Source organism: Electrona antarctica, assembly GCF_951216825.1.
Source record: "Electrona antarctica genome assembly, chromosome: 6".
Classification (NCBI taxonomy): Eukaryota; Metazoa; Chordata; class Actinopteri; order Myctophiformes; family Myctophidae; genus Electrona; species Electrona antarctica.
In genome coordinates this window covers 3,129,637-3,145,348 of record NC_136811.1, presented here as the reverse complement: position 1 = coordinate 3,145,348, position 15,712 = coordinate 3,129,637, and the positions used below count along the sequence as shown (strand labels likewise).

The 15,712-nt window shown below is 42.7% G+C and overlaps 1 long non-coding RNA gene across 3 annotated transcripts; it reads left to right on the top strand.

Annotated features, from left to right (window-relative positions):
• The first annotated feature begins 8,851 nt into the window (after positions 1-8,851).
• On the top strand, positions 8,852-11,033 carry LOC306924564. 3 transcript variants are annotated; one of them, XR_013790178.1, is made up of 5 exons: positions 8,852-9,011; positions 9,636-9,758; positions 10,696-10,761; positions 10,854-10,888; positions 10,980-11,033. It is a non-coding gene; the product is annotated as an uncharacterized lncRNA (long non-coding RNA). The 3 variants fall into 3 exon arrangements; XR_013790179.1 differs by having other exon boundaries at positions 10,693-10,761; XR_013790180.1 differs by lacking the exon at positions 8,852-9,011 and adding an exon at positions 9,487-9,582 and having other exon boundaries at positions 9,674-9,758; positions 10,693-10,761.
• Positions 11,034-15,712: the final 4,679 nt, after the last annotated feature.

Below are 15,712 nucleotides of genomic sequence, written 5' to 3'. Positions count from 1 at the left end.
TCAGACGCCACTGTGGCGGGTCATAATCCTAGCCTTTGAACAACAGTCCTTTCCTTTATGGTCCTTTTTTGAACCACTTGAACCCATAGTGGTCTATAGCCTGGGGGAACATTAGACAAAAATAGCCCATCTACAAGTTTACAATGCAACGCATTGTGAGCTTGTAGAGCGGCTATTTTTTGGCAAAGACTAGACTAGGGTTTAAGTGGTTAAGCACTAACCCACTATATTGTTCAAGGATAGATTTCTGTTAGAAACAAATCTGGATTCTTCTGGGTTTTAGTTATAGGTGAATCAATATAAGGTTTAACCCCAAACAAATTGATACAAAAGGTTTTTCAATGGATTCTGGTAGTATTGGGCATGCTAAATAACATACTAAAAGTCTACCAAAATCTACTCTCCAGAAAGCCGTCATGACGTAAAAAATTGCAGGCTTATAAAGCTTATAAACAGCTATACTGTACATCTCAATTGAAAAGAAATTATACAAAAGGTTTTTCACTTGATTCTTGTACCTGTAGACATGCTTATGAACATACAAAAGATTTAGGAAAATACACCTTCCGCAAAGGCTTCATTTTCAAGATGCCGTTCAAAATAGAAGCTGGCACCGCTATACTGTATATCAGGGCTGGACTGGCCACCGGGCATACCGGGCATTTTCCCGGTGGGCCGCGACCGTAGGGGGCCGCCATGATGAAAAAAAAAAAAACAGGCAGGCAGGCCAATAGGCGGCAGGCCACCAGAAAAGGTCCGGGCGTGCTGCCATTCTGGGGTAGCGCCCCCCCTGACCCCCCCCGGCGGTGCAGTGCAGGGGGGGGGCCACATAATATTATGTTGCCTATCTGCGCGCTGGTTGTGGTGGGCCGGTCTGGGCCAAATTCACGCGAAAATGCCCGGGCCGAATTTTTGTCCCAGTCCAGCCCTGCTGTATATCTCAATAGAAAAAATTGATACAAAATATTTTTCACTTGATCCTGGTAGTATTGGCCATGCTAAATAACATACTAAAAGGCTACCAAAATCTACCTTCAGGAAAGGCTTCATTTTCAAGATGGATTGAGATATAGCAATTTTAAGCTCCCGGACGCCGTTTTGGACACCATCTTGAAAATGAAGCCTTTCCCAAAGGTATATTTTCCTAGATTTGTGTTATGTTCATAAGCATGTCCACAGGTACCAGAATCAAGTGACAAATCATTAATATAAATATATTCTATTGAGATATACAGTATAGCCAATTTAAGCTTGGCTGGCTGCCACGGCTGCCATGTTGGACGTCATCTTGAAAATGAAGCCTTTCCTGAAGGTAGATTTTGGTAGACTTTTAGTATGTTATTTAGCATGGCCAATACTACCAGAATCAAGTGAAAAATCTTTTGTATCAATTTTTTCTATTGAGATATACAGTATAGGCCCAAAACTGACTTAGCTGCGCGTTCATGTGAAGTCTGCGAGGGCTTGAGGGATGTCCCATTTGAAATCGGTAAGTCAGTGAGGGCTCAGCTCCACCCCTTTATGTGCCCTTTGCCAAAGTCAGCATCGATGCTGACTTTAGCCCAAGAGGAGAATTAGCAAGAGAGGCCAACTTTGCTTACTTCCCGTATCTGCGTGAGGTGGGCGGTAACATTATTAGGAGACGGGAAGAATGTTGGAGTCTATTCATTTCCAATGGGAGAATGAACGTGAACACAGCATCTGAACCATTCCTTAACTCCATGGTCACTGCACTAAATACTGGACCCAATCATCACAAGGCACACAATATTTACAAAATATTCATAGTAAAATGGCTTCTTTTAGCGAGACAAATCAGGAGAAAATCTACTTTGTTAATGACATTTCTTTATCCCAGCAACAAACTCTCGCGAGATTTGAGATGAGTCCGGAAGCCTCTCTCTGTCCATCTGCAATTTCACGGACAACACATAGGGGGCTCTGGACCCATATTTAAGATGAGAATATGTGAATATTATAACGTGAAATGAATGGACATATTTAAAACGATTAGAAACGATCCTTATGTGCCCAAATTAGAGCTGGCATAGTTGGTCTGCATATTGAGACAGGCAGATATGTAGGCACGGTGGAGGAGGATAGATTATGTAGTCTGTGTGATCTAAAGGAAATGAAAAATGAAATGCATTTTGTTTTTTATTGTCCATTCTACAACTCTATTAGGGAGAGACTTTTTAATGAATCATGAATTTATATGGTTGGAGGTCTTCGAGAAACTAAAACGACTATTTCAAAAGTACACCTTGTCAGTTGTTTTCAATGTACTTTGTTAAATGACTTGTCAGTGTTGTTGTCTTCTTCTTCTATCGGGTTTCATGGCGGTTGGCAAACCTAAATGGTGCATTACCGCCACCTACTAGACTGAGTGTGGAAACAGTGTTGTTGTCAGGGGGGGAGGGTGGGGGTCGGGGAGAAGCAAACCATGCCTACTATATTTAGGAGACCATTTGTAGGCTTTGTGTACCATTTAGCCTCTAGTGGATCCAATGAAGATGGCCCATCTTCATACATAGACCATCTTTGCTTTAGCTGACTTTGGCAAATAAATTACCCACAGTTCATAGCGTTACCAGGGGAATGAGGGGGATCCTCCGAACGTCAATCATTTAAGTATGCAAATGAGTTATTCATCGCGGTTGGAATGTCAACAAACACAATAGTGCTTTCTCACTGTTCTCAAAGGGAGACGGAATGGAAGGATAGGCTATATATTTAATAACAATAATAATAATAATAATAAGGGAAACATGATGAGAAATGACTGATGAGCAAAGTAAAAGAATATGGAAATGCAATTTATAATGCATATTATTATATATTAATATTACAACCCCTATCACACAGGAAAGTGTATTTATGAAACTAATAATAAAACAATCAGCTTAAATACTAAAATAGACGTGATAGACATGTATAAATACGCGAAGCATGTAGGTAAGCACTGGCTGTGAATAAGGGCAGTTTTTATAAAGTGATGCAAAGTGTCATGAATGGCGGACTCATCTTCAAAGTGCTGTCCCATTTCTTTCACAACAATTTGGAGCCCTTGCAGCCTCTCACCCTCAAGCACTTACAGCTGACGTCACTAAAGTCAATGGGCCTCATGCGCCAACGGTTCTTAAGAACGTCTTAAGAGGAAATTTGTTCTTAGACCCACTTAGGAAGTTTTTAAGAAGGTTTTGGGATCCCTCAATGTTTTCTTAGCTGTGATTTGTTCGTAGGTAAGAACAGAATCTACGCACACCGTGGAGCACTCTTAGGGTGTTTTTTGTGTTCTTAAGTGCAATCTAAACATAAAGGAAAAACAGCGCCCTCTTTCAGTTGACTTAAAGAGGGCGCTGTTTTTCCTTTATGTCTCATCTTAGTGTCACATGTTTGTGTAAAAATAATTTATTATCTGTGTTTCTTCAGTTAATGACGAATAATAATAATAACGATTTCATATTATATATATATATACACACACACACACACACACACACACACACACACACACACACACACGTTAACACTTACATCAATTATGTAAATTTTGGCCATTAATTAGTGATTGATCATTGGTATTTATAAAGGACCAAAGTAGGCCTCTTTCTGCCTGCATCAACTCACAATGGCAGTTTTGTTGCTGCTGCAAGATATCGCAGATCGTGCCCTCGGGAGAGAACGCGTTTTTCAGGACCATATTGACTTATTTGCCCGAAGTGATGAATATTTATTTTCACGCTTTAGACTACCACGAGCTGTTTTGTTAGAGCTGTGTAACAGTTTGGAGCCAGCACTGCGGAGCCACACCAGACGCTCTAACCCAGTACCAACACATGTGCGGGTACTTTCTACCTTGGGCTTTTTAGCCACTGGCACATTCCAGACGGTGTTGGGAGACAGGGTGGGCATCTCTCAATCAACCATCAGCCGCATCATGCCACCAGTGCTGGATGGATTAATAAAACTGGCCCCGCAGTACATACAGTTTCCCTACACAGCAGCGGAACAGATCCCCATCAAGAGAGGATTCCATTCTATTGCTGGCCTACCCAACACCATCGGCGCAATAGACTGCACGCACGTATGCATCAAGGCACCCTCTCCAGAGCCATACCCATACCTCAACCGTAAGCGTTACCATTCCATAAATGTACAAGTCATCTGTGACTCCGAGCACAACCTTCTGAATGCGGTCGCCCGGTACCCCGGAGGAGCACATGACTCATTTATTTTACAGAACAGTTCTGTGGGTATGCGCTTTCAAGAAGGAGCTGCTGGAGACGCATGGCTCATTGGTATGTATTTCGTGTAGGGCCAGGCTATGCATCTGTAGAATGATGCTTTAAATTAATTATAATTTATAAATGACTGCACCAATGGGTTTATATCATTATAACTTGTCTTGTTTTATTAGGAGATCGTGGATATGCGCTGGCCCCCTGGTTAATGACACCAGTCAACGGACCTCAGACTGCCCAGGAGCGGTCATATAATGACATTCATGCACGCACCCGTACAAAAATCGAGCAGACAATTGGAATCCTGAAAGTACGCTGGTTGTGTTTGGACACAGCAGGAGGCAAACTGCTTTACAAACCGGAGAAGGTATGTTGAAATAGAACAGATTTTGCTTTACCATTCCAAAAACGTTATATAGACTATATGATCAGCGTTAATTTAAGTGTAATATTAAATTAGCAATCTGGATTAATTGAAAAGTTTCCCCCCTCCCCAGGTTTGTAAGATGATCATGGCCTGCTGTGTCTTGCACAACATCGCAATGAAACGTGGTGTGCCAATTCCCCCACTGCCACAAGAGGCTGCGCGTCATAACGCACCAGAAGAACCACTCATGGGACCAGATGATAGGCATGCTAACGACATTTTGCAACAATTAATTGCTCGTTTCTAATTTGTCAGTTTCATATTTCCCAATAAAAAACACCAGGATTCAGAACATGAGTCATTTTATTTAAGGTGTGAAGTTCACATTTATGTCAGTTAGTTCATTTAGGATCCTGGCCTGTGTGGCAGCAATTCCCTTTAAAACATTGACAATCTCGATGAGCGACTGAGCTATGCTCTCAGTTGAGCAAGCAAGCCTCTCCTGGGTATCGAGTACCGCATCGGTTAGTACCCGTGGGGGGGCAGAGGTAGGCTGCGGACGGGACCTGGGTGGTGCTGTTCGACTGGACACCGACACAGTACCACTGCAGGAGGATGGCGAGGGCGACAGCGTTGGTTCTATAACTTCTATATCCTGGGAGTCCCGAGACTGTCCAGTGGCTGCACCATCCGACTCGGACGATAGCTGCAGCGTTAGTCCTGTAATACAATTAAACCATTAGTGACCTTTATTTGTGGGGTTTCAATTACGCACCGCTACAGCAAAAGAAAATGTTTAACTAAACAAGGGAACACTTTAACACGTGGGCCTGCAAGACCTATGTATATTGAAGCCAGGGAAAACTAATTCTAAAAAGATAGGCCTAATTTAGAATGACATTAGACCTACACATGCAGCACCAGAGGCACAAATTGCTGTTGTAGCCAGGAACGCTCCATTTTATGGAATCTGTTAAAAAGTAGCCTAAAGGGTAAAATAAATATTTTAAACCATACATTAAATGAAATTAAATACATGAAATTAAAGCTTACCATCGGGTTCTGAGACGGGAGGTGGTGACGGCAGTGTCATGGTGGTTAGGCCTGAATCCAGGCCCTCTGTGCCAGGAACACCGGACACTGCCGTCTCGCCAATTATGTCCCCAATTCTGGCGTCCAGGTCTGTAATTTCCAGATTGGAAGGACCCTGTCCACCTGTTTGTTTGAAAAGTTTATTAGACAGAAATGTAAAAAACAGCAACTGAATACAGTCAGACATTTAGCAGCATATAGCCTACTCACCTCCCGTGACGAGTGTCTCCCGTCTATAGTGGGAAATAATTTTTTTGGCCTCGGACTTCAGGTCGAACCATTTTTCTTAACATCAGCTCCTGTACGCCCCTCACTCGAGACAACATTTACCGCTGCCGTGACTTCCCCCCAACATTTAGCCTTGTGGGTCCCCTTGAACCCCGAATTGCTGCTGCTAAATAATATTTTTTTATTTCTCTCTACTTCTTGTAGAAGTACCTCCATTTCGGAGCTGGACCAATTTTTCTTTCTTTTTGGCTCGGGGCCTTTTTTCGCCCTTTTCTCCTTGCTTTTAGGCATTTTCAGAGTTGAACTTGAATTAGTTTGTATTTCGTCTCGTTTGATTTCGTCTCGTCTCTTGAGTGTTTTCCTTTTCTGCCGGCAAGGTGCCCTTTTATGGGGAATTAAGGGCGTTTACCTATGCAAATTATGATAGACGGGCACGCGCTTCCACTTTGGAATTCATCAACTTAAGAACAGCAGGTGCGAACAATTTGGCACTTTAAGAACACGTCATGCATTTGACTAGACCTCTCTTAGGAATTCACTTAGGAAGAAATGTAAGAGGAAAAGTTAGGAACTTATTGGCGCATGAGGCCCAATGAGGCCCAATGAGGGTTCAGGGCTCAGGGCTTGAGGGAGGCAATTGGGATTGGGCCTCAGTATAGCGGTGCCAGCTTCCATTTTGAACGGCATCTTGAAAATGAAGCCTTTCCGGAAGGTGTATTTTCCTAAATCTTTTGTATGTTCATAAGCATGTCTACAGGTACAAGAATCAAGTGAAAAACCTTTTGTATATTTCGTTTCAATTGAGATATACAGTATAGCTGTTTATAAGTGTAAGATCCATACGATGTCTACTGATTTTAAATGGTATATATATTGATGACATCACAGCAGGGCATGGGCGAGGCCAAAGTTGCCATGGTTACCCAGGGTATTTAAGCCTAGTCCCTGATTGAGCACAGGTGTTAGGAGGCAAGACCAGGAAAGGTGGTGGTGTGCTCAGACTCGAGCTCGGTACTGAAAAGCCTGATGACATTCAGATCAAGGTGCAGAGAAGACCTAATGTACCGAGTGCTTCATGTGCACCATAACCTGACCCAAAAAGGAGTGGGAATACAATTCATGTGGGTACCAGCGCATGTGGGGATTGAGGGAAATGAAACTGTGGATATGTTAGCCAAGGAAGCACTGCTAAGTGAGGAAATAGAGGTGGAAATTTGTATAAGTAAAGCGGAGGCCAAATCAGTGATATGGAAGACGGTGATGGAAGAATGGCAGCAAAGATGGGATGGAGAAGGAAAAGGAAGACATTATTACAACAGTCAAAGTAAAGTGGGTGGAAGTAGAAAGAACAGTAATGGATGTAGAAGAGAGGAAGTGATAATAACACGGCTAAAGATGGGACACAGTGCGTTAAACAAAACACTGAAGGTGATGGGCAAACACCCTACAGGCCTATGTGAACACTGCCAGGAGGAGGAGTCGGTGGTGCATGCCATTATGGACTGCAGACAGTACCAGAGAGAAAGAGAGAGTATGGTGGAAGAGCTGAGGGGAGTGGGAGTTGAAGAAATCACTTTTAATAAGTTAATTGATGCAGCAGAGGATAACACAGGGAGAGGCACGGTGATCAGATTTATTAAAGAAACTGGTTTATGGGATAGACTGTAAGTGAGAAAAGTGAGAGTAACAGAAGGGGGCGGTAATGCAACTATTTGGATGCCAACCGCCATAAAACCCCACGAAGAAGAAGAAGAAGAGCACAGGTGTTGCACACTGTTTTAAACTGTGTTGGAGGAGCTGTGGTCTGACTATAATATCTATGTTTGACGGTTTATTTATGTATTCATTTCTTACTGAAGTATAGGACAACGGTGAGAATAAATATCATGTATCAACTCAACAAAACGTTTGGTCTGCAGTTAATAGAGAGCACACGTCTGAACAACCTCCTAACCGTCAGTAACCAGTTAATAGAGAGCACACGTCTGAACAACCTCCTAACCGTCAGTAACCAGTTAATAGAGAGCACACGTCTGAACAACCTCCTAACCGTCAGTAACCAGTTAATAGAGAGCACACGTCTGAACAACCTCCTAACCGTCAGTAACCAGTTAATAGAGAGCACACGTCTGAACAACCTCCTAACCGTCAGTAACCAGTAACCAGTTAATAGAGAGCACACGTCTGAACAACCTCCTAACCGTCAGTAACCAGTAGTGCCAGAAGTATAGGGCTTTGGGCACTACAATACGCTTTATAAGCCTGCCATTTTTAACGTCATCTTGGAAATTACGCCTTTCCCAAAGGTATATTTTCCTAAAACTTGTTCTTAAGCATGTCCAGAGGTACTAGAATAAGTTGAAAAATTACTTTGAAAATGTTTTCCCATTTGATATATGGCCATTTTAAACTCCGTCTTGGACGCAATCTTGAAAATGACGGCTTTCTGGAGAGTAGATTTTGGTAGACTTTTAGTATGTTATTTTATTTAGCATGCCCAATACTACCAGAATCCATTGAAAAACCTTGTGTATCAATTGTTTTGGGGTTAAGGGATATTTCTTCCTAAATTGACTCACCTATTAGCAGACAATCGGTAAAGACCTGAGGTATAAAAAAATAACCTTTAAAACTGATGCGTTACCCATCGGTTTTGTAACATCTGTCAATCTTCACACAAGCAAATCACAAATGAAACGGTCTAGTCTTCAAATATTTTTATTTTTAACAAAAATCAAAGGCCATAGACTTTGCCTGCAACATGATTAAATTATAGATAGTGCCCCTCAAAAAAAGTAAAAAAAAAGGGCATTTTACCAAGAAAAAAAACTAAAAACTAAAATGTGCCTGGAAATTTGGCTCTGTAAATGACTCTCGAGTTCCATTTCTGTCTCCATTTTGGTTTGGGGATCCAGGTCCCGGAGCTGGTGGGCCATGTACATGCCAAAATGAGTTGTCCCATCTCTGTTCTGGAGCTCTGCCATGACAGCCTGCTCGAACACGTCTGGGGCTTCGTGAGACTGGGACTCCTCCTGTCCGCCCACAGTGTTCCTGGCCCTCCTTCGACTGGATGCTATTTAGTAAGGTTAAAGCATTGAACAATATTGCAATATTGAGCTGCACTGGATTTTGTATTGTATTACAGAACTTGATTTTGGATGGTATTGGTATTACATAACGTTCATGTAAGGTCTGAATTCTTACCACTTGTAGAAGTGGGTGGCCCTGGCCAGTGGCGTGCACAGATAGACACTAGGGGGTGCTAGAGCACCCCCTGCCCTTTTGGCAATGTGCCCTTTTGAAAAAAAGAAAGAAAAAAAAAACATTTTTTTCTCTTTTTTTTGGATTTTTCAAAAATAGCAGACCTACAAGCTCATAGCGCGCCACCGAGCTTGTAGGTCTGCTATTTTTCAATAGCTAAAGTATAACATAATGCTAACACCAAAAGGGGTTCCCGCCCAAAATAGATTAAGGCAACCGGCCGGTTCCACGCGCTGCACAAGGTGCCCTTTTTTAACTTGAGCACCTGCCCCTCTAAATGTCTGTGCACGCCACTGGCCCTGGCACAGGACGAGCAGCTGGTGGTGGGGGATCTCGGGGTCCCCGTGCTGCTACCCCCAGATTACAATTGGCCCTGCGGTGGACTATAAAGTAAGTAAATTACGTGTTATATTGAGCTGAAGTGGATTTGTATTGTATTTCAGAACTTTCATGTCAAATCTGAATGTCTTACCACTTGCAGAAGAGGATTCTCCAGAAACCTGGAGACCACCAGTTGCTGGACCCGGACCTCCCAGCGCTGCTGGACTCGCCGGACGGACTATGAAGTAAGATTGAATGATGTGTTATGTAGAGCAGGAGTGAATTCATATTGTATTTCAAAACGTTTGTGTCAAATCTGAATATCTCACCAGTTGTGGGAGTGGGTGCCCTTATCCCAAGAGACAACAGCTGGGACGGAATGGCAGCTGTTGAGGGACCCGGGGCTCCCAGCGCTGCTGGACTCGCCGGGCGGACTATGAAGTAAGATTGAATGATGTGTTATATTGAGCAGGAGTGAATTCATATTGTATTTCAAAACGTTTGTGTCAAATCTGAATATCTCACCAGTTGTGGGAGTGGGTGCCCTTATCCCAAGAGACAACAGCTGGGACGGAATGGCAGCTGTTGAGGGACCCGGGGCTCCCAGCGCTGCTGGACTCGCCGGGCGGACTATGAAGTAAGATTGAATGATGTGTTATATTGAGCAGGAGTGAATTCATATTGTATTTCAAAAAGTTTGTGTCAAATCTGAATATCTCACCGCTTGTGGGAGTGGGTGGTCCCACATGGTGTACACCACTTGTTTGTGGAGGGCGTGTGACAATTATCCTCCCCCGTGTGCCACCGGCAGTGAAGGCATGGTCACGAATACTATTGGGTAATAATCAAACATGTCTTACACTGGGTTCAATCGTTTTGTTAGATTTGTAAACTGTAAAGCACAACTAGACTTGAGTAGAGGTTTGGGTTGTGTAGTTTACCTTGCCATGTTGGAAGTCCAATATAAAACAGTTGGGGATTTGTAATATTGGCATAATCATTCCTCTTTCTTTGTGCAGTGTAAAGGGGGAGACTATTCTGGATTATAGAGCAACTGTTGAACATATCTCACAAAGATTTTGAGTTGCATCATGGCTACATTACTACAAAACACAAACCTCTACCAAAGTAATATGTCTTGAGTGAGTCATCTGAATACCTTACCATATTTCTGTCCAGCAGTGCTCCCATGTCCAGTAGTGCTCCCATGTCCTCCTGTGTCCTCCAGTGTGGCGTCTATGTAGCAAGGTTTAAACATTTACTGTGTAGGCCTACATTTTTAGAGTTTGCTGTTGTATTTGTAAACAGTCTGACTAATATGTATATCTTAACAATTTCAGTGGTTAACCGGTCCTGGCTGGCTGCTCTCTATAAAGTAAGAGAATGTATTGTGTACAACTTTATGATTAGTGTATTTGTAAGCTGTCATGACTGATAAAGTATGTATCTCTTACCACTTTCAGCAGCAGTGCCACAGCTGAAATCCTGGCTTTCAAAGAAGGCCTGCTGGCTGCTCTATAAAGTAAGTTTAGAGAGTTGATTGTGTACTGCTTTATGATTGTTGTATTAGTAAACTGTCATGACTGATATGTATCTCTTACCACTTTCAGCAGGACTGGAGTAATTGTGCTCCTCCGCCTGCTGCTGGCTGCTCCCTTTAAAGTTAGGTTCAAACATTTGTTAGGTACAGCTATGACAACTGATGTCCTCCACAATGGCAATGACGATGTAATTCAATCAATCTTTCAGTAAGCACATGCTGACCTGTAGTTGAAGACGTCCGGCTAAAATTGGAGGTCGTTTTCCTGGACTGGATGTATGGGTCTAGGAAATTTAAAATCCCATAGTAGGCCCACTTATTTTTAGGGCGTCCCTGCACTCCCGCTTGGCTTCATTTTCAGCACCTTCATCCTTAAGAGTACGATAGTAGTCCTTGATGGACTTCCATCGTCTTTTGCACCTACCAACTGTATGTGGGGTCCGCATCAATATTCCGACGGGCCGGTGTTCCGACGGTCCATTTTTCCGACGGGCCGGTGTTCCGACGGTCCATTTTTCCGACGGGCCGGTGTTCCGACGGTCCATTGTTCCGAGGGGTCGGTGTTCCGACGACACCCCGTTCCGTGTGGCCGCTGTTCCTCATCACGCATCACTGTCCGTGCACTACTGTAACTCTCGGGCAACATTCAGTTTCGAGTAGGCCTAGACCTAGATGATCATTAAAATAATTCTGATTTTGATTGAGAGTCCTAAACATATAGTAGCCAGCAAGTAGCTCCAGCAAACGTATGCACCTCTCTCTTTCTCTCTCTCTCCCCCTGCCTCTCTCTCTTTCTCTCTCTCTCTCGCTCGCTCTCTCTCTCTCTCTCTCACACACATATACAGCAAAGCCGTACACTTTCAACAGTGCACGTTAAAACATTATTCACATAGCTGCTCTCTAGCCTGCGGTGGCCCCTTGGCTCAAAGCATGTAGGCTAACTGGATGTCATAATAAAATTATATAATTTAGCTTTATAGTTCAGCTTGTTGGAACGCAGTTGCGGACTGACGGTGGTGTGTGTGTGTGTGTGTGTGTGTGTGTGTGTGTGTGTGCGCGCGCGCGCGTTAATATAATTGATATTGATGGATGTAATTATGGTATGTATGGATCATCATTGCATGGTTCCTTTTGTGTCCCGTTCGGTGAAGAAGAAAAAAGCGGCAATTAGCCTATACCTAAGCATCCGCGCAGGGGGCTATATGAAAAAACGAACGTAGGCCTAACGCACAATACCATTGTTATGGCAATCTGTGGGACACATGCTCAGGAAGACATAATAATGAGGCAACACAAGGATTCATAGTTTGGAAGTATTAGGATTTTACTCGAGTAAGGAGTCAGGAACTTACATGACCAATTCAATGCATCGGAAGACCCCAGTCTGACTCTCTGAGTAAACATAAGGCCACAGCCTTTATAGTCTCCACTCCCACAAGAGACATCCCCCAACATAGCCCAAAGGAATTTGGGCAGTAACAAAGTAACCAACCAGCACCACAGGGGTGTCACAGATAAGATAACATCAGAGTGCAATAAAGGGGTATTATTATATGTTTGCAGTCTAAATTTCTATGACATTACCCCACTTTTAAACATTTAAAAACCCCTAAACACCACTTATCAGTACATCGCAGATGTAGGCAAAAAACCTGGAACCCAATGGGTTAGACAAACAGGGAAAATTCCTACATGGCCCTCATCATAGAGCGACCGCACACAAGGCCTACGATACACAGTGTTACAATAGTTCCACAACAACAAACAAAACAAGGCAAAGCCAAATTAAACATACAGCAAAACGTCGTAGCCCTCAGACCAAAAAACATCTCCCCTCAGACCAAAAAACATCTCAGCACCAGAAAATGTCCGTTCAGAACTGTCCACTGCACACTCGATAGTGTACTGCAGGTGCCATGTGGTCAACACCGCACAGAGCAATCCAAACCGGAAGTAGCTCTTTCACAGAGCTCAAAGCACCAACGTGCATTACTTCCACAAGCTCCAGACATGTCGTGAGCTTGCAGATCGGCCATTTGACAGAACTGCACACGTCACAGCCTTCCAAAAGACCAGAAATTGTCACCGCACAGGTGATGCAACATCATTCAGAAACGGCTCCCGAGCACATGATCGCAGGATTCAGAGTCCAGAGTGCTAACAGCACTTGATCCCCCATAGGGACATCAGCGTGGACACGTCGCGGACAGCAGACTAACCACTCATTTCTGAAAAAGAAAGAAAACCAATGCGAGTAATATGTCATTAACCACACCTAACCGGAGCCGGGCATTCATTCGAGATGGCCCCTGACCTTATATAAATCACGGGTCCTGCTCCGTGGGCATGCCTGCATATAAGCCCTCAGCCTGCAGGAGCAGTCACAGCAAACCCCTGGTCTATTTCGTCAATTATTTTATGGGTAGGTTAAGTCGGGTCTTGAACCTAACCTGCATTAATCAACCGTACTTATCTTCTGTCCACAACAATCAGCTGGCACATTATTACCTTGTGTTATCTCAACATGGATAGGCATAATAAGCTTTGGCTTGATCATGTAACACAACTGTCTCTTAAACACGGAAATGTAAGTACCAAAATTAACTATTCATTCATAAACCAGTCTATACATACTATCATTCATTCAACCCGACTCCGCATCTAAGTGGACCTTAGTTAGTTGACTCAGTTGACAACTTCTCATCAATACATATTCCATATCATCCCCAAACGATACTTAGCCATGTCATCAGATCCACTTCATCATTCGTCATGTTATTCCAACACGACTCTTCTCATTATTATGGAGCTGAAAGAAAAAACTACAACACCATTGAAAAACCCTACTCTACCTGGATCACATTTCCTTCGCTATGTCATCTCCAGCTCAGATACAGTCACATTACTACTAATTTCAATGTTGATGGTGGACTCAATACTACGTAGTTACAGCAGCAATAAACATGTATTATCGAATTTAATTTACTGCTAGTCCACCACTTCTCAATGCCCTTTCTGACTCAACCAGGCAGCTATGCTCAGCTCTAACGTACAACTCTAATTCTCAGTAAGCATATGTGTGTTTGTGCAACTATCTATTGCGTAGATATCTTATCTCTGAACACATTCTTATATGTCTCTTTAGTATGGCATCATCAAACAATACCGTTGTTCAGAACTAATCGCATAACTGCAACAGAACATGATTTAGAACATCCTCCTATGCTCAATTATTCCGCCAGGAAACATCAAGGTGTTGCATAACTTACCCACGTAATACTCACAGATTTTGATACTTTTTCCTGCAAATACAGCAAGATAATATTCGGCGCACATGCACACATGCACAATTCCAATTTCCGTCAGGGATTAGTCAATTTCGTTAGTAACACCATTAATTTCGTTAGTAACATCATGCCACAAAACATGAGAGAAATCAATCTCATGTCACATCAATCTGGATCGCCTCCACATGAACCTAAGAAAACTTGGATCAGAATATTCATACAGGAAACATAACAATCTTAGTATCCTAATTAATTCTCTAACCAATATAATGTAGAGATTGACTGATCTATCTCACTTATCTAGTACTATACTATTGAACTCCACTAATTTATTTAGTATTGTAGTATCTGCCCTGAGCAGGTACAGAAGGACAAGGGGGTTTTTGTTGTGGCTTGCCCATGTTGTAAAGTCATAAACATTCAAATAGCACTAGGCCAGCTGTTTTCCTTAGCTTTGTCAAGATAAGGTCAAGATAAGATCAGATCCTGGGGCACAAGTCAAAACCCATTTTGAGGTTTACCAGACCCACCACCCATTTCTTTACATCAACCCCTCCTTACTATTTTAGTATCAATGTTTAACCACTGTTTGACCAAATACAATTCAGTACTTTGTCAGCAGCAAAAATGCACTGCCTGTGGTCCATCATTATTCCCTGTCTTCCTAGGACGTAATAGACTAATATTTCCCTACGATGACTATCTGATAACAATGTGTTACCCATCAATATAATTCCTATTTTTAGTAAGCCCAGGCTACTACTAAAGCTTGATCACAATCTGATCATGTAAACAGGTTACATCAGTACAGTATGTCTTAAATTTAACTCATACAGCCAATACATCAATAACAGCCATGTAATCAATAGACCCGAATGAAGCCTCTTGGCAGCACTTAAACGTCTATTCCCAGAAGGGGGTTTTATTGACCATGTCACAGGAACTTAGATACGTGCCCTGAAACAGCTGGAAATCCCTTTGTTTACTGATAAGATAATTTTACGGCCTGCATGGGACACAAAAAGTCAAACTCTGTTTTTAAGAGTTTGTCAGTTGTCAGTGAGATCACAGTATTTATCACTACTATATTTTAGTAAATACAACCTATTTTTGTTTTATAGCAGCCATAAGTGGAACAAATGCAACTCTGTAGCTACTCACTATCATTCGATCCCAATGTACACCTGTCAGCTTCACCTCACCCCTCCACCATACTGCAGAGAGAAACACAATCAGCCACAAAAATAGCACAGCTTTTTTCGCATTCAGTTGTCACCAACGCGTACTCCTTCATGTCGGGATTCCGATTCAAGAATCTTTGTTTCCTTCAGATTCCGATCGTATCATTGTCCAGTGATCCCCCATCACTGTT